The sequence below is a fragment of the Danio rerio genome, chromosome 17, assembly GCF_049306965.1.
Source record: "Danio rerio strain Tuebingen ecotype United States chromosome 17, GRCz12tu, whole genome shotgun sequence".
In the NCBI taxonomy this organism is placed as follows: Eukaryota; Metazoa; Chordata; class Actinopteri; order Cypriniformes; family Danionidae; genus Danio; species Danio rerio.
Window position 1 is genome coordinate 30,505,001 of NC_133192.1, and position 25,276 is coordinate 30,530,276.

General features: G+C 36.9%; 3 long non-coding RNA genes across 12 annotated transcripts in view; 2 read left to right on the forward strand and 1 right to left on the reverse strand.

The window, feature by feature from the left end:
* LOC141378588 (uncharacterized) overlaps positions 1-1,040 on the forward strand; it is a 35,819-nt gene extending 34,779 nt beyond the window's left edge. The window contains exon 4 of the long non-coding RNA XR_012393453.1: positions 423-1,040. This is a non-coding gene — a long non-coding RNA (uncharacterized lncRNA). The remainder of the gene's footprint in view (positions 1-422) is intronic.
* si:dkey-28g23.3 overlaps positions 1-20,847 on the reverse strand; it is a 199,214-nt gene extending 178,367 nt beyond the window's left edge. For 5 of the 7 annotated variants that reach the window (XR_012393446.1, XR_011007015.2, XR_012393442.1 and 2 more), the window contains exons 1-2: positions 20,404-20,601; positions 19,441-19,491 (exon numbers count right to left, since the gene is read on the reverse strand). This is a non-coding gene — a long non-coding RNA (si:dkey-28g23.3). Of the gene's footprint in view, positions 1-19,440; positions 19,492-20,403; positions 20,602-20,703 lie in introns of those variants that run through there. The other 2 variants (XR_012393443.1, XR_012393447.1) reach the window with 1 other exon arrangement.
* Positions 20,218-25,276, forward strand: part of LOC141378586 (uncharacterized) — a 56,344-nt gene continuing 51,285 nt past the window's right edge. For all 4 annotated transcript variants that reach the window (XR_012393450.1, XR_012393451.1, XR_012393449.1 and 1 more), the window contains exon 1: positions 20,218-20,599. This is a non-coding gene — a long non-coding RNA (uncharacterized lncRNA). The remainder of the gene's footprint in view (positions 20,600-25,276) is intronic.

Sequence of the window (25,276 nt, forward strand, 5' to 3'; positions counted from 1 at the left end):
GGCATTCTCCCATTTTTTTCCCTATAGCTGTATATGATTTTTATTTTCATAATAATAAATGCTTTTGTTCTGTTGTTGCTTTAATTACTTTGCTTTGGCTTAAACCATCTGCGAAATGATTAAATGTAAATGTGCTAATATTGCTACTAATATTATTAGAAACAGTTAAAGGCATGCCCCTTTTTCCCACCGATTAACTATGACAATGAACAGAGTAAATTCTGTCAAATAGCATCATGTTTTCAGCAATAAACATGGACTGAGGCAAAACAAGGATCTTAATGTTGTGACTGACAGATGGCTGTCAAATCAGATGAGAGTGATAAGTGCCCTGCCATTCTGGAAAAAAAAAAAAAAACAACTTCCTCCTCACGACCCCTCGACCCTTGACCTCTAACCTGACTCTTGTTCTGTTTTCTTAGCTCACAGAGGGGATTCTCCACAGGTGCAGGACCAAGAGGTCACTCAATGTGTAGCAAGTGACCACCAATTGATGCCCCTCCCAAACAAGCAGGGAGCAATAGGGATCTGACCCATGGGCTTTGTCCCGCTCCATGCCATTGTGAGAACCAAAGATGATGATATTGAATGACTACGAGGAGGAAGCAACATATTCCAAGTCTAAGCAAACAAGTGTCACACTGAAGCGAAAGGTGAAAGCGTAAAAACCTATTTAAGGAAATAAACAAACATTGTTCCACTAGCGCCAAAGATAATAACTGCCTGTAAAGTGAATGATGGCTTAATTTGAAATGTTAGCTTCTCAGTTAATGTGCTTTTAATTTTACTGCACTCATTACTCTCTTCCATTATCTCTACAGGTTTTTTTTTATGATGGTCTATAGGTAGTAATTCATACATCCACTTAATCTCTGGCTCACCCACTTGCACATTCGCTCAAGCATGCATGCATTCACACATTCAAGCACTTAGACATTGTTGTTTCTACTTCCACTTGTGTGGAAACTGCCGTGGAGCACAATAAACAAATCTAGTATTGAAAACCTAAACCTAATAAAACATTTCTCCATTAAAAGTTTAAGGACTGTTCTCTCTTTTTATGCGAGTACAGATTACTTTGAAAAAGTAAAACGTAGTGACTGTTGATTGATTACGCCCACATGGAATCTGCACCTACAGATTTCCAGTTTTTAGCCCATTATTTTAGCTTATTTATTTACTTATGTAAATGGTGTACATTTATATTTATTTCGTTTTTATATTACTTTTAGAAATATTACTGAACAATATGCAATTTTTTTATGATTTATGTGCAATAAAATTTGTAATGTAATATTTTCTGTTTTAGCAGGTTTACCAAACAAGTGGTAAGTAAAAGAAAGTTCTTATTATTTTCTTTATTGTTACATTTTAGTTACTACACTCTCAAAATCATTCAGAATCAATCCACAAATATTATACAGAATTTTGCACAGAAATAGCAAAAAACAACCACAGATTACGTTTGATCCTGCTAATAATAAGCAAGTATGCAACTCTGAAAATAGCATAAAATACCCTATAATCTGGTACAAAAATAGTTAGAAAAACGATATATGTAAAAGTGAGTGACTTGGAACATATAAAAAAAACTAACATGTTACTATATTAAAAATAAATAAATCTGGGAAGTACTTTTTGTAACAAGGTATGTTTTTTGTAGTTTAAAGTTACTATCATGTAGAATTGAATACAAATATGCAGATTTAAGATAACAGTATGAACCCTTTAAGCAGAAATGTGGAATTTTTGGAAATTGTCCTATATTGGCAATACCTTTATTTCTAGGAGTTAGGGAAGAAATTCATCACATATAACTTTTCACAGCATGAGTCATGCATAAAGACAAGCTAAGAGGACATCTGGACAAGTCAGACATCTGAATCCAGTGAATTTGTTAACTAGAAACTCACTCCGACCATATCATTTCACTTAGGTATGTCCTGATCCAGCCTTTTGTAATCTCACGAGAAAACGTAAGTATTTTCCATTTTGCCAGTTTAGTGGCTAATTCATACGAATTTGTATGAGTTCAGTCGTATGAAATTGTACGATTTTAAAAAGGAGGCGTGGCACCAAACCCCACCCTTAAACCCAACTGTCATTGGGGGATGAGCAAATTGTACTAATTTGAACGAATTAGATCGTACGAATTCATAGGAATTAGCCACTAAATTAAAAAATTACGAATTGCCGTGAGATTGTGTTGCCTGATCAAGTTTTTTGCCTTTAAGTCAGTCATTTGATTTTGAGTATACTGAAACCCGATCTGATATTTCTAAAACACATAAAAAAAAAGAATTAAAAAAACAGAAGAAGAAGAAGAAACAGATTAGGGATGTTCCCTATTTTTTATTTTTAAATAAAAAGTTTATTTTTATTTTAAAATTCAACAACTCTGTTAACAAACAGAGCATTTCTGCCAGGTATAGCTTGGACAATCGATGAATAAATAACATAAATTCTTCACTTTTGGACTTTAGTGCAACAGTAAATAAATAAAAAAATCTAATATAAAACAAATAGCACCTCAACTTAAAATACCCGGTAGACAATCCTAAGTTTACATATCTCACAGTTTGCTTTGGCAACGTTTTCGTCATCAACTTTATAATACCTCCAGACCACAGACATACTTGCGCTTTCTGTTTCAAGCTGCTGCCATATTCTACTTTGCTGGCATTTAACCAATAGCGTCTCTGCAACAAAGTGATGTCATGCCGCAAGCGTTACTGTGTCAGTCATGAAAGAGGTCTAACTCTGTGCCACAGCATAACTATAGATGTGTTAAAAAATAATGATAATATATATAGATATTTGAGTCCTGATCTGTAACATTCGATTCCGTTCGAGTCTGATACCCCATGATTGGGCCCGATTTCCAATCACATGATCGGATCTGGACATCCCTAATTTCACTGGGTCATTAACTGAAGACTCGCTCTAACTGGACCCTTTGACTCAGCAAGTCATTGGATTGTTTGAATCAGGGAGGTGTTAACTGAAGAGTTACTCTGACTGGATCATTTGACTCAATGAGTGACTGAATCATTTGAATTGACTGGAGAATCACTCTAGCTGGATTCTTTGACTCAGTGAGTCATTAGACCATCTGAATCAGGGAGACATTAAATGGAAAGTAAATCTGACTGGATCTTTTGACTAAGTGAGTCATTGCATCATCTGGATCAGTGTGTCGTTAACTGAAGACTTGCTCTTACTGGACAATTTGAATGAGTCTGTTGGTAATTCAAGAACTGATGCAGGCAGATCAATCCAGTTTACTAATGAATCTTTCAATGCAAATTTCAAAACAGATTTGCAAGATAAAATGTTTTTTTTTTGTCTCAATTGTCATGTTCATGAATTAGACATAACAATCGCATCTGAGTAGCTGACAATGTCCTCAGCTCAAAATATAAAGGAACATGTTTTTTTTTTTATTGAATTTAGTGCGGTAAAGTACAATACAGATACTTGGAAAAATCTACTTTGCCATTATGTCCTATGCACGGAAACATAGCCAAACCAAAGCAGACACGTGTTTTAAGATTTATCAGTATATTAAATGGGTCCATTTTATACTGCTACATGTATCTCAAGAAAAAAAGTACTTCCCACAGCAATTCAAGCAAAAATAGGCTTTTCCTCCGTTCCCTGTGGTGAAAGTCTGAAGACTGACAGGTACACAAACATAAATGCAACATACATAGAGCAAAATCACCACTAGAAAGTAGGCTGTTGTTTCACACGTGTTGTTCATTCAGACGCAACTGAAACGGGTAGCTTGGCAACTCAGAGGCCTAGTAATAGTCCAGCTCCTTGTTCTGACAAGTCAGTAATTAATTCTGGGGGTTAGGTTATATCTTCCCGGTTTTAGATCGGTAACACACGCGAAAGGGCAAATTGGATGATTAGGTTGATTTAAAGCGACTGACGGCCAAGTTTGGCCAGATCACTGGTGAGGTTTAGGGAAAAATTGGATTTTGTACATTATTTGTCAGTGCTCAATCAAGGCGTCTCTTACCTGCTCGAGTGGTGATTTGAAAGGCTCCGTCCCCTTCGGTGAGACAAATGAACGAGTGCATGTTAAAACAGGCATGTTCGAGCCATTTAAGATGTGTGAGCCACACTTCAGGCATATCAAAGCAAATAACAACAATTATTTCTCTCTTTCAAACCCCGGCGATTATTTGTACTTATAGAGGTGTAATGAATAATAGCAGTTTACTAGAGGAGGGGAGGGCTTTCTCTCCCACCGGAGAGAGGAAGAATGAATTAATAGGCATCACACCACTCAGCACAGTGCGTGGTAGAGGAACAGCATGATTACAGTATGCTATCAAGAAAATTAGTTGTTTCATTTGAGTATATCCCCAGCATGCCGAAGCAACATAACAACTTGCTTTTGTTTACAGAATGCTTCATTATGTAAAGACAAGCTCAAGATTCCAAACACCTGCTACCACCAAATCACATATTCAATTATTGTGCTTGCTTAAGATCATCCAAATATTTTGTCCACTTACCAAGAGCAAAAACAGTACTAAAGTGATTATAGCTGCGGAGTCAAATTTCTGCTCTGAAGCAGCAGGGCTAGGGAACAGTGTGGCAGCAAACCTTTGTGAAATTGACTCGCATATATCTCCAGAGGTCGTCCACTGGGGTCAGAGGTCGCAACCTGTGGTCATTATTCACCCATAAAGTACTTTGATGAGTAATGCGACACTTTGTCGACAAGGTTTTCAGATAATTGTCTCAACAGAATACCGTGATTGAGTTACTCCTGGAAGGAACAACATTTTGATAGAGACATGTTTTTATATGAACTGTTTGAATTTTAATTTAAAGTGTCTGTGTCTGGGTATCATCGGGCAACTGAAGGAGGTCACGCTCACAAATAAGAGTCAAGAGTGATAAAAAGGTGCAGGTTTGACTTGCGTGTATACAGATTGATTTTGAGAACAGGCTTGCCTGTGGATTTGATGCTAAATGATGATAACTGGCAAACATGACTGTTACCTTTGGACAGCACACTAGCTTTTAATTGAGATGCATTTAATGAACAAAACATATTTTGATTTTGCTTGTATTCATTTCACTGCAGCAAAGAATAGATTTTTGGAAAATTGAGTTTACAAAAATTAAACAAATTTGATTTGTTGACGACTTTAAAAATGCACTGAAAATTCAACTTTGAAGACCAATTCTGAAAAATTAATGCTTTTACAGATTAGTGTTTTTCAGAACTGTCCCAAAACAAATGAAGTGACTAGGTTACGCCTTAAACGCAATCCATTTTGATAGATACATGTTTTTATATGAACTATATGACTTTTTTCACTTGGAGTGTCTGGGTATCATCGGGATACTAAAGAAGGTCACGCGCAAAAATACTGGTCAAGAGTGATGAAAAGGTGCAGGTTTGACTTGCAGTTTATACAGGTTTATTTAAAAAAAAGCCTGGCCTGTGGATTTGATACTTAATTGTGCTAACTGGCAAACATGACTGTTACCTTGGGATAGCACATTAGCTTTTAATTGAGATGTACAGTGCATCCAGGAAGAATTCTTAGCGCTTCACTTTTTTCACATTTTATTTTTATGTTATGTTTTATTCCAAAATGAACTAAATTCTTTTATTTCCTAAAAATTCTACACACAACACCCCATAACGACAATGTAAAAAAAAATGTTTTGGAAATTGTTGCAAATTTATAAAAAAAAAATAATAAAATAAAAACACTGAAAAATCACATGTAAGTATTCACAGCCTTTGCTCAATTCTTTGTTGATGCACCTTTGGCAGCAATTACAGCCTCAAGTCTTTTTGAATATGATACCACAAGCTTGGCACAACTGTCTTTGATAATTGTTGCCCATTCTTCGTTGCAGTACCTCTCAAGCTATATCAGGTTGGATGGGAAGCGACTGTGAACAGCCATTTTTTAGATCTCTCAATAGGATTTAAGTCTGGGCTCTGGATGGGCCACTCAAGGACATTCACCAAGCTGTTATGAAGCCACTCCATTGATATTTTGACGGTGTGCTTTGGGTCATTGTCCTGCTGGAAGATTAACCATCACCCCAGTCTGAGGTCAAGAGCACTCTGAAGCAGGTTTTCATTCAGGATGTCTCTGTACATTGCTGCATTCATCTTTCCCTCTATCCTGACTAGTCTTCCAGTAACTGCTGCTGAAAAACATCCCCAAAGCATGATGCTGGATGGTATTAGCCTGATGATAAGCAGTGCCCGGTTTTCTCCAAATGTAAGCCTGGTATTCACTTTCAAAAGTGGAGAGTTTATTCTCATCAGACCAGAGAATTTAGTTTCTTATGGTCTGAGAGTCCTTCAGATGCCTTTTGGCAAACTTCAGGCAGGGAGTGGCTTCTGTCTGGCCACTCTACCATACAGGCCTGATTGGTGGGTTGTTGCACAGATGAGTGTTCTACTGTAGGTTTCTCCTTTCTCTACAGAAAAGCGTTGGAGCTCAGACAGAGTGACCATCAGGTTATTGACCACCTCCCTGACTAAGGCCCTTCTCCCCCGATCACTCAGCTTAGATGGCCGACCAACTCTAGGAAGAATCCTGGTGGTTCCAAACATTTTCCACTTACAGATGATGGAGGCCACTGTGCTCATTCAAACAAGTTCCTCAAGATATTTTGTGCCTCGGGACAAAATTGACATTGTCTACAGACAATTCCTTTGTTTTCATGCTTGGTTTGTGCTTTGACATGCACTGTCAACCCTGGGACCTTGACAGGTGTATGCTTTTTCAAATCATGTCCAATCAACTGAATTCACCACAGGTGAACTCCAATTAAGCTGCTGAAATATCTCAAGAATGATCGGTGAAAACAGAATATACCAGAGCTCAATTTAAAGCTTCATGGCAAAGGCTGCAAATACTGATGTACATGTGATTTTTTAGGGGCAACAGGGTGGCGCAGTTGGTAGGGCTGTCATCTTACAGCAAGAAGGTCACTGGTTCGAGCCTCGGCTGGGTCAGTTGGCATTTCTGTGTGGCGTTTGCATGTTCTCCCCACGTTTGCGTGGGTTTTGTCATGGTGCTTCGATTACCCCCACAAGTCCAAAGACATGCAGTACAGGTGAATTGGGTAAGCTAAAATTGTCCGTAGTGTTTGCGTGCAAATTAGGGTATATGGGTGTTTTCCAGTGATGGGTTACAGCTGGAAGGGCATCCGCTACGTAAAAACATATGCTGGATAAGTTGGTGGTTCATTACACTGTGGCAACCCTAGATTAATAAAAGGAATAAGCCAAAAAGAAAATGAATAAATGAATGAATGTGATTTTTCAGGTTTTTATTTTTAATAAAATATTTTTAATTTGCATTTATTAAAACTTTTTTTTCACATTGTCATTATTGGGGTATTGTGTGTAGAATATTGAGGAAATAAATTAATTCAATGCATTTTGTAATGAGGCTGTAACATGAAAAAAAACTGTGGAAAAGTGAAGTGCTATGAATACTTTTGGGATGCACTGTATTTAATGAACAATACATAATTTTATTTTGCTTGTATTCATTTCACTACAGCAAAGAATATATTTTTGACAATTGAGTTTATAAAAATGAAACAAATTTGATTAGGTGACGACTTTAATCCAACCGTAGGGTTTTACAATGTTTTTCAGATAACTGTCCCAAACAATTACAGCGACTGGGTTACTCATTGAAGGCATTACATTTTGACAGAGATGTGTTTTAATTATAAAATTTAAAGTGGTTGCAGATGATTGTTCCAACAAAATATTACATTTATGTAGACATGACATCAAGATAAAGTCGTGTTTTTAAAAAAAAAAAAAAAAACCTTTATCACAAACTTGCTATTCCTATAGAGTGACTTTGAGAATGCCTTGGTCATCAGTTCTGGCTACAACACCAATTATAAAAATTGATCCCAGTAAAACTGCCCATTCAAAGAACCAATTGTGCTCCTCCCAAACTGTTTTTAAGAGCTCCATTTAGCACATCGCGTTATAGTATGGCATTAATTTCACTGCCTTCATATAGACTCTGAACACGGGGGTCTCGCAGATGCCAGGTCTTTGACTGCGCTATTGTGTGGCGATGGAGGGCACCATCAAGAGATCTGCCAAGGTCGTCTTGTGTGCTTTTTGACTGACAGGAGGCCTGCGGAAACGGGGTGAGATTGGGGGAAAGGCATTGCAATGGGAACTACACTCAAGATTTGAATTGCCTTCTCCACTCCAATCAGCTTGGTGCAAGTTAAATGAAGTGCCTTTGCCTCTCCCCCTCCATCCCTCTCACTCCCCATCTGCAGAAAGGGTCCATGCAGGAGGCTGACAGCGCTACAATCAGTTTGCCATTCACCGCTGCCCCTATTTTAACTTGTATGTGTGAAAATGGCATTGATTGTTAACTCCGACCTTAGCAATTAGAGGCAAGAGAAATATTTGAAGAGTTTTGAGCGGAGCCTCGCAAGTGTTTTAAAGACAGATCAGTTAAGCATTAAGGGAGCGCAAAACACCTTGTTTGTTTTTCGTCCACCGGTATTGTTTCCATCAAGCTCGGCGACTGAAAACTAGGGGAGGCGAAAAGCGTACATCACGTCCGCGTCAACGGGGGGATTGCCCGAGTCTGCCATTAAAAGATGTAGAAGGAAAAAGTACTATTTAAACAAATACTTCCCCTCGATTGCACACACAAACACATGCAAATGCATTGACAGTCACAATGGATAACTCGGGCTCAGTGTAGGAACAGGAGGTGCTGACTGAAGTATTTGTTTAAATGAATCGGCGCTATGAAAAAACAGATGCAGCAATTAGGAGCCCCATTGCCGCACACCGGAGACATGACAAGAGTGCATGACAGTGGCTTTCACCCTCACTCCCCCTTGTCTTCAACATGAGTCCTCTAACAATCCCTGTCAGGAACACTCTTTGAGAAGTGCTTGCACCAGACAATGGCTCTTCACCCTTATTTTGTGCTCTAAGTAGTGCTGCAGAATGCTGGAAAGAGCTGAAAACAGGCAGTAATGTGAGAAAGACGGGCAGCCATTGTGGGAAGTGTGAAAACCAGAAGGACCCTTTTCAGAGGCTCGCCTGAAAGTGCTATGAAGACCTTTAGTCCTTTGCTCTCCCTGAATCCCCAATTAGACAAACATTAACATCAATTAAGCCTTTATAGGACACAGGTTCCATATAATTACCTTAATGGGTTGACGCTTTCTTTAGCAGCAATTTCTTAAACAAACTTGAGCCTTTGTGTGACGGGCTAAGAAAATTTTCAGCAGGGAGTATTTGCTTTTGTCAGGCTTTCTAAAGAGACAGACGAATTGTTCTATTTAACAACAAACACCTTCAGAGAGGAGCCTCAAGCAGGCCCAGTTCCCACCACATCTGACTCGACCGTTCCAAGCTGATTATCCAGCGGAGACAAAAAAATCTGACCAGCCGGGAGAGCGAGGACACATGCGGTGAGGGGCAGCACACAAAAGGGCCCAGTGAGCCCAGCCCAACTATGTGAGCAGAGTACCAGAGAAAGAGCCCCTCCACTTGAATTAGCTCTCTATTTAATGTCCCAAAGAGCCAGATCCGTTCCCTGTCTGAGAAACAAAGGCGGACGAATTAGAAAAACAGGATCTCTCTTGATAAAACAAGGCAAATTCGCAATGGAGGCGCAGTTAATTAAACGCAGACCCCGTTTTGTTCATCCCCTTCCTGTCCTGCTGCCTATTATCTTCCGTAGTCTGTAACGAGGCAGGTTGCGCTGGAAGAAAAGTGTCACGGCATCAATCATAACCTTTTATTCACACTTCAGTGGAGCTCGCGTCCCACAAGCACGTTTATCGAATCGCAAATATGGCCGAGAAGCGAACGCACTGCAATATATTTAGGATAACCAGACGCAACCAAAGAAAACGCAGCAAGGGCGACAAGGGTGTTTGATTTGGAAAATTTGGAACAAATTGCTCACAAATCAGCAGCACAAATAACACTTTAATCACGGATATTTTTATTCTACTGGCACTCTCTGTCCCAAAAGTGTGATTTCATATTCAGCCGCATAATAGCTTGTGAAGCAGTTCTTTACATTCACTTTTGAATCAATGTGCTTTGATGTACTGACTGCTAAAGTTTAGCAGCTTTCACTTTATTTTGCACACACAAGCAGGTGTGGGTGCGTGGTCAAGCATTGATGAGGATATATCAGCTGGAAATTGGCCTCTAGAGGGCAATGGTTCCATAGCCCACTCCGACAGAAAACAGCAGGAATCACTTGTGTCTGTCCCTAATGTGACAAGAGCTAAATATGTAAATCACGCTATTTGGTGCCTATAATTGGACATGCTCTTGAAAATCCTCCCTAAATATGGAAAGCTGTGTTAACCGCCACACAGACATTAGCATATATACATTAAATCTACATTTGAAGATATTTGAAGACAGCAAATCGTGTCACTTTCATTGAAAATAAACTGTGAGCCTTTATAATAATTGTGATGTGTGTGAAACCTCGCTAATGGGAAGTGATTCATTATATCACCTCCAGTCTTCAAAAAATCACAGTCCAGAGGGTGGTATTGTTATTTGTCTCACACCTTAACAGTTGAAGGAGTTGCAGAAAGAACAAAACTGCTAGTATGATGAAAAAAGTCTAGCATTCTCAGAGGTAAAATGTGCTTAAAGGCATTTAATAACTCTTGTTGATGAAGTATGTCTTGACGTTCATAAAAAGACATTTCAAGCTGTGCCTCTGTAAACTATTCTAAAAAATTTACTTGACAAGCAAAGCCAAAATATTCACACATGGAATGCTTTTGCCATCAGTTCTGTTGAAACTACGCATAGGCTTTGTCTATGACACCAGGCTTTGTCTGTTTGTTCTGAGATCTAACATGAGTTTGGACACAATCTGAGGAATATTCAACAGACAATTATGTCGTTGCTGTGACTGAGAATTTCTTAATTCAAAACAAAAGCTTTCCAGCCAAAACCGGTGATGTTGGCAGCCAATAAAAATGAAAATATTTTGAAATGTAAAATAAGACAGAGCTAGAAATGTGAAAAACAATAATTATACAAGAGTATTTTTTTTTTTGAAAAACTAACTGATATATCACATATTAATGCACCACTGTTGGAAAAGCAGCAAAAAAGGAAAGATAATATTTTAAAACTTTCTATAGATTCATTGTAATGTACAAATGAGTAAAGCTTTTCAAATACATTTATTTTTCTCTAAATTAAAAATATTTTCAGATTTCTCTACTGCTCATAAAACTATGAAGCTGCATGTACAGTTGAAGTGAGAATTATTAACCGTCCTGATTTATTAGCCCCCTGTTTATTTTTTCCCCAATTTCTGTTTAACTGAGAGCAGATTTTTTCAACACATTTCTAAACATAATAGTTTTAATACCTTATTTCTAATAACTGATTTATTTTATCTTTGCCATGATGACAGTAAATAATTTGACTAGATATTTTTCAAGACACTTCTGTACAGCTAAAATTGACATTTAAAGTCTTAACTAGGTTAATTAGGTTAACTATGCAGGTTAGGGTAATTAGGCAAGTTATTGTATAACAATGGTTTGTTCTGTAGACTATCGAGAAAAAAAAAATGCTTAAAGGGGCTAATAATTTTGATCTTAAAATGGCTTTATTCTAGCCAAAATAAAATAAATAAAACTTTCTTCAGAGGAAAAAATAGTATCAGACATACTGTGAAAATGTCCTTGCTCTGTTAAACATCATTTGGGAAATATTTGAAAGGAGAAATATTCAAAGGGGGTTTAATATTCTGTTTTTAATAATATTCTATTTTAATGGTATAATATTTGATACACGAGTTTCTAAGACCTATATAATATCCACTTGAGCAATACTTTTTTCAACGATTTGATATATAAGTATGTCAGGTAAAAACAAAGAGAAAAACTGCTTGAAATGTTCTCTGTTGTCAACAATGTTATGGGCAATGAGATTAAATTTTTTTCTTCTTTTTTAAATATTTCCCAAATTATGTTCAACTGATCAAGGAAATTTTTACAGTATGACTGATAATATTTTTTCTCCCGGAGAAAGTCTTATTTCAGCTAGAATAAAAGCAGTTTTTAATAAAAAAATATAATAATAATAATAATTTTAAGGTCAAAATTATTAGCCTCTTTAAGTTGTATTTTTTAGTCCACAGAACAAACCATCATTATACAATAAATTGCCTAATTACCCTAACCTGTCTATAGTTAACCTAATTAACCTAGTTAAGCCTTTAAATGTCACTTTAAGCTGTACAGAAGTGTATTAAAATATCTAGTAAAATATTATTTACTGTCATCAAGGCAAAGATAAAAGTTATTAGAGAGGAGTTATTAAAACTATTATGTTTAGAAATGTGTTGAAAAAAATGTTCTCTCCGTTAAACAGAAATTGGGGGAAAAAATAAACAGGGAGGCTAATAATTCTGACTTCAACTGTACACAACAAATTTATTTATTTTATTTTGCTCAGTTCCATGTTAATAAACATCTCAGTTCCAGAAAATTTGAATTTTCTGCCTATTCTGTGATATGTCAGGTCCTACAGGTTTAATATTACTTCAGTTTTCAGACACATTTGGATTTCTTAGTTCTGCTCTAACCTTAAGGATTGTCTAAGTATACAGTCAAATTACATATGACGGACACACAGCGATATAGTCTTTGTATTTAAAGCAACAAATGTCACAACAGTTGAAACTCCAGTGATTGTACGAATCCTTCAACCCATAGGAGTTAATTTTCCTTGCACTAATCATGTTCTTAAATAAAATAACATTCACATTCTGTCAGAATCCCATGGCAATTAATGTATATTTAGATTACATTAACAACTGTTCTACTGGTAAAGCTCATGGTACAAGGCTAGCTGAATTGACAGTTCAATTGGAAATCCCAGCATGATCGGTCTAATGACTGACAAAAAAGGGAAAAAAAAGAATATTACAACTCTTTGTTGGAACTCTGTGTTTTCTAATAACCTCCAATCAATTGGAAATTGATTGCTTAATAACCATTTATTCAAGCGCATAGTAAATAACATTTTTAGAACTGTAAAATAAGGTCCTAATAATTACCCACTGCCATATTCTCTCAACTAATCGGTGCGAATTTATGCCCTAATTCAATATGCCCTTTTGTTCTAACCAGCAAAATGAGGACTGAAATGGATGTGCTTATTAGCTCTGGCTTCTGCCGTAAGCGTTTATTACTTTAATAATTTTATCTAGCGAATAATCAGCCAGTGAAATAGCTTTATCTAATGGACTGTTCTGGTTGCATGGCTTCTTCAGCTTTTGTGGTGGCACGCTCAACCTCTCCCCCACTGAAAAAGTGCTGCTTTAGCTCCAAATCGCAGCTTGTCCAATCAAACCTGCTCTGTGCAGCCTGCGGGTATTACATTTCCAACACCATTACTCTAACGAATGAATACACATGCACTTCGATTAAAAACACACGCTCATTCACGTTAAAATCTCCTGGACAATATACATTTGCAGCCCATCTCCTTCCCGGTTGGATACACGGAGTGATAATAGCCGCCACCTTTAAAAGTCATGCTCCAAGGCTTAATCTTTACGAGCAGTAAGTGGCTACATGTCCTACAAATGCGCCGAGGTGATTTTTATCTTGGAGAAGAATGCCACTTGTGTTCAGGTGGTAAAGTAGTTACAGAGACTGGAATTACATGGTGAAACAATCCTCAGCTCTGTGTCTGTGCTTCTCCACTCACCGTGACACAGTGGCAAAGCCTGTCACTGGAGCCATTTAATCAATGCGTTTTAAATACATCCAAACGTTTAATGATTCATGACTACATGCCACATCATACATCATATAGCTAATGCACCGTCTATTATATATCCTATTACTGTGAACATGATAGTTCAGCTAAAAATGAAAAGTGTCATTATTTACTCGCTCAAACATGTGTTGCTTTTCCCCCCCTCTTTCTGAAACACAAAACCTGTTTGAGTAAATAACGACAGAATATTTCGTTTTCTGATTAACTAACAGTTAAACGATTCAAAAGATACATGTTATTTTTACATAACAAGTGACATTTTGCAAATGAGAGCCTCTATAATGCAATGCACAAAGGAGCTGATAATTTCTTTTCCATCCACCTAGCAAAAAAGTGCGGATGCTAAAATAAATGTTTCACCGTTCTTCCTATCAAGTGGATGATTGATGTTGCCTCATTTCTGTTGGTGACCGAGTTAATACGCAACATAAATAAAGCTTGAAAACAGCTCCAGTCCACATTTGCTCAACTAAATAAACACATCAGCACAATCTGTCAAGTCTTCAAATAGTCATCATGGTCGACTTGCCAAAAAGGGCTGGAAGCGCGGGGCCTTTTTTTTGCCGAGTATCGGGCGTGCTTCTTTAGGAAGTGTTCAAACATGGCACCTCTCTATCTCCATTCACACCCTCTCCTCCTCATCACCTGAACTGTCTGATGCCTGTCAATCTGGAGCCGTGGGAGGATATGAAAGACGGCTTTGAGTTGTGGTGGCGTTGATGGGGAAGGGATGGAGAATAGCACACCAGTGGTGCCAGCAAGAGAAATGGTGCGGATTCCTCATTCCTCCCCATCAGCACCCAGGGCACTGTGAGGCTCTTTTTAAAAGAGCAGATTGACTCCCTCTGCCCCCCTCTTGAATGAAACCCCAACCCTGAGCAGATGTCAGAGATGGGAGCCAGAGACGGGCCGCTGAGCCGGCCACGAGGTGTGAGGCTTTGTGACAGGTCCGCTGCTAAAGGACCAGACACAGCGGGGTTTTTAGCACATCCATTGGATATCTGAAGTCCCTCAGAAATGGATGGAAGGGCCATCGGGGGGTGGGAGCGGGGGGTGTTTCATTGTGAGAACCCCACCGGCTTCATTTAGCCAATGTTTACAGATGTATCTCGGGCCGCAGGAGAGCAGTTCAGCATCATGTCAAAACTACGATCGGTTTTCAGAATTGGCACCGCTGCGACGGAGGAACAGAGAGTCGCTTGGAGGTTAAGAAAACGATCCGTTTCCAAACGGATGAAGGCTAACCTAAAAGACTGATGCTTAATGTCTGTAATCCTGCGAATAAACAAACCTCACCAAGCGTCCCCTTCTGCACAGAAACGTCGTCTCACGTATCCCTAAGAAAGGAAAGAATTTGTTCAATTAGTCGCTGTGTTGACCACAAGCGAAGCCCTTAATGCGAGCATGTGTGTCTCCACAGAGCTGGTGGGCGAATTACAAGCAGAAAACATTTCAACATGGCACTCCGTTTTACCAACTGATGGCAGGAACAGAATGTCTGTTATCATTTATGTATTCACGGTTGATTCTGTGAACGTTAGGGCTGAGAGCAAACGATGCACTGTGCAGTGGCTGTGTGTACTAACCGAGTGGGATACTGATGATCATTTGCTTTGATATCAGAGTTTACTAATCACTCGAGGTGATGGGACTCGGAATTATTTCACTCCATCTGGAGTTCAGTAACAGCAGATTTCGCATGCTAGTATTACTATCTTTAAGGAACAGTATGGATCTTTGTGAATGTGTGTGTGTGTTCCTCGTGGAATAACGCACCCCCTGAGGTGCTCCATCTCAGACAATACCTATCCATATCCCTTTTCTGGCGCATGTAGAGGCCCAGATGGTTTAGTATTCACTTCTCTGCCAAGCAGATGGACCTGCAATGTACTTCAATGGTCTCAATTATATATGCACACAACTACCGAGGAGGAAACCATAACCAGAGAAGTTTAGGACCATGATTTCTCATATTGGCCACCCACCAAGCTTGTAGACCTCAGTGATGTCAATGTGTTCGAATGTTATGTGTAATTAATAGAAAAATGTACATCCCACAGGTGCTGCTTTTCTTCATTGAAACGACACAAAAAAACATTTGCTGTGGTAGTTGCCAACAGATTCATTTTTTTATTTCAAGAATGATAAATAGGATAGTACTAATACGACCACAAAAAAATCCATCTGAGTGTTACTGAGGAAAAAAAAGTGAAATCTCCAACCTAATAAAGCTGAAATGCTGTTAACTCATCAACACAAAAATGCTTGCTGTGGTATTCACAGCCGTTACATTGCAGAATGTTCCACATTTTGGACTCGATCTGGCCTTGTGGACATAATAGAGGCTATCTATGTTGCTGTTATGTTTGGTTCTCAGTATCTTCAAGTGCAAACACTGGCCAAACTGATGTAAACACTTTCTGTTTTAATAGAGACTGGTCAGGCACAGTTTAATTGGCCACTGTTGATGGACAAACCCCAAACGGAGAAACCTGAGAGACATGGAGAGGATTTTTTTCCCTCTCATAGTCAGACAGTGTGAATGTCTGCCTAATTGTTGAGGCAAATCTCTCCTCTAGAATGAATGAAATAGATTAAACAGATTTTATAAAAGATATTTTACATTATATAATTTGTCAATTACACTGAAGTCATATTTAGATTAGAACATCATAAGATCAAACATATATTTATATTTTTTTCTGATGTGAAATTGTATTATAAAGTATGTGCATCCATTAACTGAGCAGTTGAAATGTTTAAATAAGCTTAGTAATGAAACCATGTCATGTTAAAAACCACAGGCAGAATTATCCAGCACCGCCAGCCAATCCAAATAAGTGTTAGCATTGCTACTTATTGTTACACTTGTGTAGACACGTCAAGGCTTGTTTTCTCCATGCATTGAAATTTCACAGTTAAAACCTGTCAAATGGAACCTCAGTATTTTTGGTTAAACAAATTCTCAGATGTGCGTCACTTAGACAACACATAGTTTTCTGCTGAAGCCAGCTGCATTACACTTTATGTTTGGAATAAATGTGGTCTATAGAGTTGTCTCAGCTGTCAGCGACATATAGCTACTGTATATAATATTATATCATTCTTTTAGGTGCTGGAGTTGAGCAGATTCCCGAAGGCAGCTTTGGTTCGGGCTGCAATTGCAAACAGTTGACGGGTCAGTGGACTCTCTGCACTAACCTCTTGAAGGCAGGCATCAGCCACTGTGTAATTAGATGGCTGTAATTACCACTATGTCATTTCAAATGTCCAGCATTCCTGCATTATAATCAAAAAGCAACAAACACCCGAAGCCACCTGGAGGGGTCAGTGCACATTTACTAAAAAGGGAAGAACTTCTTCAAATGACAAATGAAATGTTTTCTAGACTTTGACTAGTTATTCTTGTTATTCCCCAGCATGATGGCATGGGAACAATTTTTTTTGGTTTAATGCCAGCGAGAGTTTAGCAAATCTACTGTGACAATTTACACCAAATGTAAAAGGATAGTTCACCCAAAATTAAAATCTGCTGTTAATATGCTTATCCTTCTAGATGTATCTTATTAGATGTCAGTAAAACATTTAAGAAGTTTTTGAAACTGTGTCTGTGGTGATTCACAAATTTAAAGTTAACTGATATGACACTTTAAGAGAAACAAAACAAAACAAATGAACACCCATGGCACCTGATGACTCATTAATGTTTTATAAATTAAAATGATTGGTCTCAATATAAACCTCACATAATATTTTAAAAATAAAAATCCATTATCCAGGAAAAGAACAATTGCTATTTTGATGAATAATAAACACATTATTTTAAAAGTAATCCATGTGTTAAGTCTAACTTCATGCAAAGCAGCTTCCGGATTCAATCGCTCTATCAAACTGTATTGGAAGGCTCAACAAATGGTAATAATAAAAGTTGACAAAGCAATGTAATACTTTCATGATCATAATCATAATATATATAACCATGCCTAATATCAGATGGCCAAAAAGTGATTCGTTTTTTTATAAATTGTTTAAATATTGATGTCTGTAATGCAGCAAGTCCAGATATTGTTGTGTACACCAAATAAGATTACTAAAAAAGGGGTGGCGCAGTATGTATTGCTGTCGCCTCACAGCAAGAAGGTCGCTGGTTCGAGCCTCGGCTGGATCAGTTGGCGTTTCTGTGTGGAGTTTGCATGTTCTCCCTGAGTTCCCATGGGTTTCCTCCGGGTGCTCCGGTTTCCCTCACAGGCCAAAGATATGCAGCACAGGTGAATTGGGTAGGCTAAATTGTCCGTAGTGTTTGAGTGTGAATGAAAGTGTATGGATGTTTCCCGGAGACGGGTAGCAGCTGGAAGGGCATCCGCTGCGTAAAACATGTGATGATAAGTTGGCAGTTCATTCTGCTGTGGCGTCCCTTGATTAATAAAGGGACTAAGCCGAAAAGAAAATGAATGAAAGAATGAATTACTAAAAAGGGCTCATAAACAAATATTTTCTCAATTCAACCGAGTAGCGGCTTGAACCCAAAAACAGTATTCCATATGTCACGACTTAACGGATAAGTGGATAATGTTGTAGATAAAGTCGTTTCCTATGCACAAACTGATCATCAGCAGGCACGGGATGACAACCGTTTGCAAGGTATACTGCGGTTTGGAAAAGTCAAGGTTTTAAAACCGCGAAAATTTTCTGCGTTACCCTTCCTAAGGTATATGTATGTTTTTTTATTTACTTTTTTGTTTCGTTTTTTAGGAAAACAGTGTCTCCAGTAGTAAAGATATCCAAAGATATTGTATTAAATTGTAATGAAATCAATGTTTTTGAAACTAATGAAGACTGCAAAAGTCAATGATTCATTTGAATTATTCAGCCTGACAGTTTACTGTTCCAAAATATTATGATTGTTTCTCAAAATTAAATATATTGTGTTCAATAGGGAGAAAAGGTTTTAGTTTTTTTACTCAGACATTTAAAAAGAGCATATTTTAGAGCTGTATTCACAATACCGTCAAACCGTGATTTTTTTATCCAAGGTTATCATACAGCCAGAATCTTATACCATGCCTAATCATCACTGTACAAATATTCTTTTTATTTTGTCTTTGTTTTTGTTTTTTTACTATCAAAGTGCCAGTAGCTATTGACTTGCATTTTTTAAAATCAGATATCTGTTGTAACCCAGATAACAAACAGATGTCGATTCAGTGTCTATTTTTGGTTGTAGGTCAATCAAATTTCAACACTGAATCAATAATCACTATGTATTCAGTGCATCAGAACAAATTTACATTAAAAATAAAGCTCCGATTCAATGTGGAAATGAGGTAGGCTTCTTAAAATATACCCCAAGTTATCTGGTTAAAAGCATAATTTTGGTTCTATGTAGAAAGTTAGTTGAAGAAATTCTGATTGGGCTCAGGAGTTTTGTTCATATATCTTTTGAACTGCAATAGATAGTTGGCAACAGTAATCTGAGTCGGACGCAAGCACATTAGTTAATGATTTCTATATATTATTTAATGTTAAATGTGACTTTGTAATTGTAAGGTTTTGCAACAGAAAGCATACTTTTCTGCTTTTTAATTTTAACTTACCTTCCTGTTTGTCCATCATGCAGTATATATTCTTGGTTTCAGCAAAAAATCCTTTAGAAAAGAAAAAAAAGAAAAAAAAGGTGAGGGTGAGTAAAGTCAATCTACAGCAATTGATCTCTAGCATGACAAAAACTGTTTAATATCCCATGACCCTATATTGACACTTACTACTGAGATTTTGATAAAGTAATATTATTATTATTGCATTATTATTATTAAATTATTATTATTTTATTCGTAATTGAATTGGTTTAGCAGCCTATGACTAAAGTGAGGTAAAGTTTATATTCACACATTTGTACTTTCTTCTTAATAATATAAATTAATATCAGAAATCATATTAGAATTCAATGACTATCACAGTTCAACATTGTTCAGTCAAATAAATAGTGCTGTTTTGAAGTCATATTTAGCTACATGTAATTTCAGAGCAAATATTAAAAAAGTACCATATAGGGAGCATGTCACAAGTCGTCACTGAATCAATAATAACTAAGTTACCGTTATTAGACTATAATGATTTTTACAACTAATTAATAATCACAATCAAAAATTATTTCTTGCAGGGGAACCAAATTAATCAATTGACAAAAATATGATTGAGGAATTAATCTTTCTTTCTGTATTGTTTAAGTTTATAGCGAACGTTTGTCTCGTCATTATTGGGGTTTGTACTTTCTTAACATTAGCGCCACTTTATGACATGGCTTGTCAACACTGACTGAAGCAAAAGCTGTTAAGTTTCGTCTCGTGCAGCGTTTTACTTCCTGTTTAACGTTAGGCCTACATGATCAACTCGAGGTAAAAGCTCTTCATAACTCAAAAATTTAAATCTGGACCCGGTCTCTACCATGTCTAAAATACTTAAAATAATATAGGTATACGGATTAATTAACCGCACGTGTTTTTTAAGGATGACGATGATATCAACACACTCTAGTGCGCGCTATTTTTGAAGCTTACCTGTTGGTCGTTTGTCATTCAGTCTCTTGATAGGATTAATCGTCGTCCTGAAATGGCGTCAACTTAGCTCAACTTGTTGAAATGTGGACCCCCAAGACTATTACATTCGACTCAGCTTCTTTTTAGGGGAATATGAAGTCCAGTGTCAACAACAAAATCAACTGCGACTTTCAGGAAGCTTCCATGGCTGTGAAAGGTAGGAGAAAGCGCTTCCTCGTTAGATTCGAGCAATTCCATGCAAATGTCAACCTTGCCATGAGAAACATTAAATTTTCACCAAAATATGGAAACCGTTTCTACCTTTTTTATGTAGGCTTGTATTTTACAGTACTTTAGAAATACTCAAAAATGTCTCTGTCAATGTTTTCAAGCTTGTATTTGTTTTACCAAAGTCACGCAAGTGGCAATTTCACATCAGTCACATCCATAACGCAGAAATGTCACATCAGTAACGACACTTTTTCCTCATAAATGCTAAAATCTCAAATAAAATAAAGTCAATCATTTTTATTCTATAGAGAGACATATTTTATCCTTTTATTTAGCATTGTTTTTTTTTTTTTTTTTTTTTTTTTGGGCTGTGCAGTTTAATTTACAGAATTTCTACAAAATATGTTGTAAACTGTAAACTCGCAGACTTTTTTGGTCACATCCATAACGCATATTTATTTTCCTCATTTGAAGTACTAAACATGTTTACAGATTGATATTTTTCTGATCCCTTAACTCTGTGGTCAGTTGTTCTGGAAAATATAAACAGATGTTTCAATGTAATGTTAATGCGTACTTTCCATGTGAAATTATGTCTTGAGTTTTTTCTGCAAATGTCATATTCATAACGCTGGAATTGCTCATTTACATAAAGGTTATAAATGATGGGGAATTATTTTTGTTGTTATTATTGTTATTTTTTTTTTTTTAAGTTTTTACTGTGTCTTTTGTCTAAAAAATGCCATGTAATACAACCATAGGCCTGTAGCCAGGGGGGTTTGGGTGGTTTGGGTGGTTTGACAGACCCACCCCCCACTAACAAAGTTCTGAATTTGCCCCCTATATAAGCTCATTTGTCCTATTTTGTACAGTATGCCATTATACATTGTGAAAATAACTGATAGAAGATGGCTTTAAGACAAATATAAATAATAATTATTCAAATTTACAAATTCTTACTGGGGAAATGAGCTGGCCAAAGTGTAATTTACCTACTGGCTATGTTTTTAATATAGTTTTTATTAGAGTCCCAATATTTTTAATAGAGTCCCAATATTTTTAATGATGTTGTTTTATATTTTTTTATTTAATTAAATAAAAAACTTTTGCAATCTTTTTTTATTCTTTTATTTATTTTATTTATTTTATTATTTTATTTAATATCTTCTAAATATATGTTCTATATGTTTTAAAAATTTTTTATAAAATTGTAATAACTTACAATTTAATCGCACATTTCTAAATAAACACTTTGTGGTAAAATAATATGTTAAGCACATTAACAAAAATGTAGGAAATATTTTTGTGGTTATAATCACCATCCAACAAACAAATGTTTTAGTGCTTAAAAAGTCACTAAAATGCAGTATTTGGACCTCATAATTTAATAGAAATTGAGGCGAATAACTGCAAAATTTTCTAATTTTTGAAAAAAAAAAAAAAAGATAAACAACCACTCCCTTTAATAGGCTGGCTATAGGCCTGAACCGACAACTTTAAATTTAGTCCCAACTGTTTTTCAGTATTGCCACATATCTAAATAGGCTATGGCCGCATAATTAGCATCAACCATTTTCTGTGTAACATAAATATGACATTTTAAAAAGTAGATATATTATTACAAGACAAAACATCAAGGCATATTTTTCTCAACTGTGAGCATAAGCTTTGAATCCGAAAGCAAGCTGCGCCTCAGACATTCATATGGCTGCATAGCTTGCCTTTACGTCTGCACCCTTTTCACAAGTGCTTTGTGAATGAACTCCTGTGTCTGATTCCAGCTATGACTTCCTCGTCAAGCGTCTGCTTCAGCACACACATCAGCACCCTGCTGTACCATTGTGGCCTGTATTCTCATTTCCACTCTGGGCATTCCATCTACATTTGGGCCATTACAATGGTGGCCCAGCATGTTTTCTTCCCAATTCAGCTTAGCCTCTTCAGACTCTTCCATTCCTGTCCTTACATATTTTCTTTGAAATGACATATCATAGTTATTTACAGGTATTTTATGGAATCACGTACCCAGCGAGGTCCATAAGGACTACTTTCCCAAGATGTTTTAGACCATTCACCAGATGTATGTGTCTGCGTAAATGGCAGAATGACATAAATCATTTTTTTGGAAAGTATTGCTTGCTATTAAGCACACATCTAAAGTTTTATAAGTCACGTTAAAGTGACTATTACTGAATTTTTTTTCCACGTTTGAGTGAAGAGAGATGTAAATTTCATAGCTTACCATTAGAACCTAGTTCTCGAGATGGGTTTGAATGGATCTTCAGGTATTCATGGTCTAAGACAGAGCTGCTGCCATGCATGCAGTTCAATGGCAGCCATGGAGTGGGACTCTGTGGGACTTAGCAGCAGGAACAACACACCAGGCCCTCAGATAATGGACTCGCTGAATGTCTACCATCTGGTGTTTGTTTAATACACAGAGAAGGTCAAACGGCCAGCGATCCTTTTCTACTCTCCTGCATTCACTTCTTAGATTGGGGAAATCATTGATTTTACCCCTCTACCGGATGATCTTTGTGTGTTGGAGCTCAGTATGACAATGACAACAAGCTTATTGCTTAAAACAGCACTCTGTAGGACTGAAACAACCTGAATTCAGCTTGGCAAGTGAATGCTCAGTGGTGTGTCTTTGCTTTGATTGAGGCCCCCAGACACAAATTCACTCGCGTCTTCATACATTCGGGAAGGCTCGAATTATTGGACTTTCATTTGCTTTGATCTCCCTTGCTTATCCGGGGTGGTTGGGTGCTTTACGGCTCGGCGGTTACACTCTCGTTGAAATTCATCCGTTATATTACCCTTACCAGGCATTCCTTATGCTGTTTTATTGCGAATCAGTAGGTAAATCTACACAGCCGTTGGCTTTCCATGACATCTTATAGGGCCTTGTGGTTTTGAAAGAGTGAATGGAAGCTCATTGCCTCTTTCAGTTTTATTCATGAGGCGCTCGGTTGCATCATGTACCCAGGCGCGTTTGGCGGTGTCCTCATCGGTGGAAGTTACACATGCTAATGATCTCTTAAGTGCTAGACTGGAGAGTAAACCATGACTAACTGCAGAGCTGAGAGAGAACGGGACACGTGCGCAGTCTCATTTGGCAACAAGGCAGGCTTTCCTCTCAAATGTGAGGCAACTAAATACACTTAATTGAGAGTGAGTGGACATAGAGGACAAGGGTGAGGAATACAAGCTGTAACTTGGATTTACTTGATTACCAAAACAAATTTAAGGACTGTACGCTTTACAGTTGTTAATGAGATACTTCATTTCATGCTAATGAGCTCGAAATGTATTGTTACAACAGAAAATAGAAATGGAAATGGAATGTCTTTTGTTATGGATTAAATTAATCCTTTTATGTAGAACATCCTTATTTGGTGGCTGCATCAGATCGGAGTATGTGTTGTGTTTTGACATTAAACAACTTTAGAGAAAGCATGCATAAAATCCCCTTAAATTTTTGGTGACTTGCTAGAAAATTAAAGAAGATTTTTAACTAAAACTGAGTTCTTGGTGATTCTTTGAGAGTAACACTATGCAAGAAACTGTACATTATTTACAACATCATTAATTACCTTTTATTCAGTCATGCGAGCTTCTTGTAATTACATATGATGATGTATGCATGGGTACAAGTTCACATAGCAACTAACGCTGTTTGTTTACAGAGGAGTTGGTTTTAAACAAACAGTGTCATTAGCACCCCTCCAGATTGCTGTGAGTTTTTACTTTATTTGTTGTGAAACCATGTTAATTTTTTTAAGGACTCACTCTTCATATAGTTTTTTTATTTACTCACTTTCAGGCACACACATCAACGTCCATAATGAATTGCACACACCAATGCAGCAGTAGGAACACCCGTGCTACTGTAGTTCAGGTAGACCAAAACACAGAAGGATCGGTCCAATGTCAAAATTAGGCCGCTATCTTTAAGCCGATAGATTACGTAATTGTACAGAACTGCCTGCCTCGCCCAAAGTATATTTATTTTAGTGAAATATGTTTATTTTAGTAAAATATAGTTATTTTACTTGTTTGTTAAATAAATCCCATTTTGTTATTTAACATATTCTCTTTTTTTTGTCAAGTTGCATGTTAATTTGCTATGTGAAAAAAAGGAAACAATTTATTGTTGGCATGCTGATTTATGTGAAATCGTGAATATATCTATATAATCACCTTGCAATTGCAATTATTACTTTTTTGCTTTGAGTAGGCGGCTCAGTTCAGTAGATCAGTTCAAACTTTTATAAAGTTTTTTAAAAAAATCAGTTAACTGTATAAAAATACAACATTTTGACATTTTTATCGGCTATAGTACATCGATTATCAGCCTCCAACTCTTCACAGTTATCGGTTATTGATATCGGCCCAAAAATCCATATCAGTGCATGCCTACAGAATAGCTCTATTTGAAAATAATTAATACATTTATATTGATCAGAAGGATTTTGTAAAGGCGTGCATCTGCAGAAAATATAATAAACTAATTACCAGAATGGATAAATAAAGAACAGCAATTATATAAATAAAGGAGTCTAACAGTATTCAGGTACAGAAATGAAATAATCAAATGCACAATAAAGTTGTATAGTCTTCATTATATAAATAATGAAACCAAAAATTTTTGTTAAAGCTA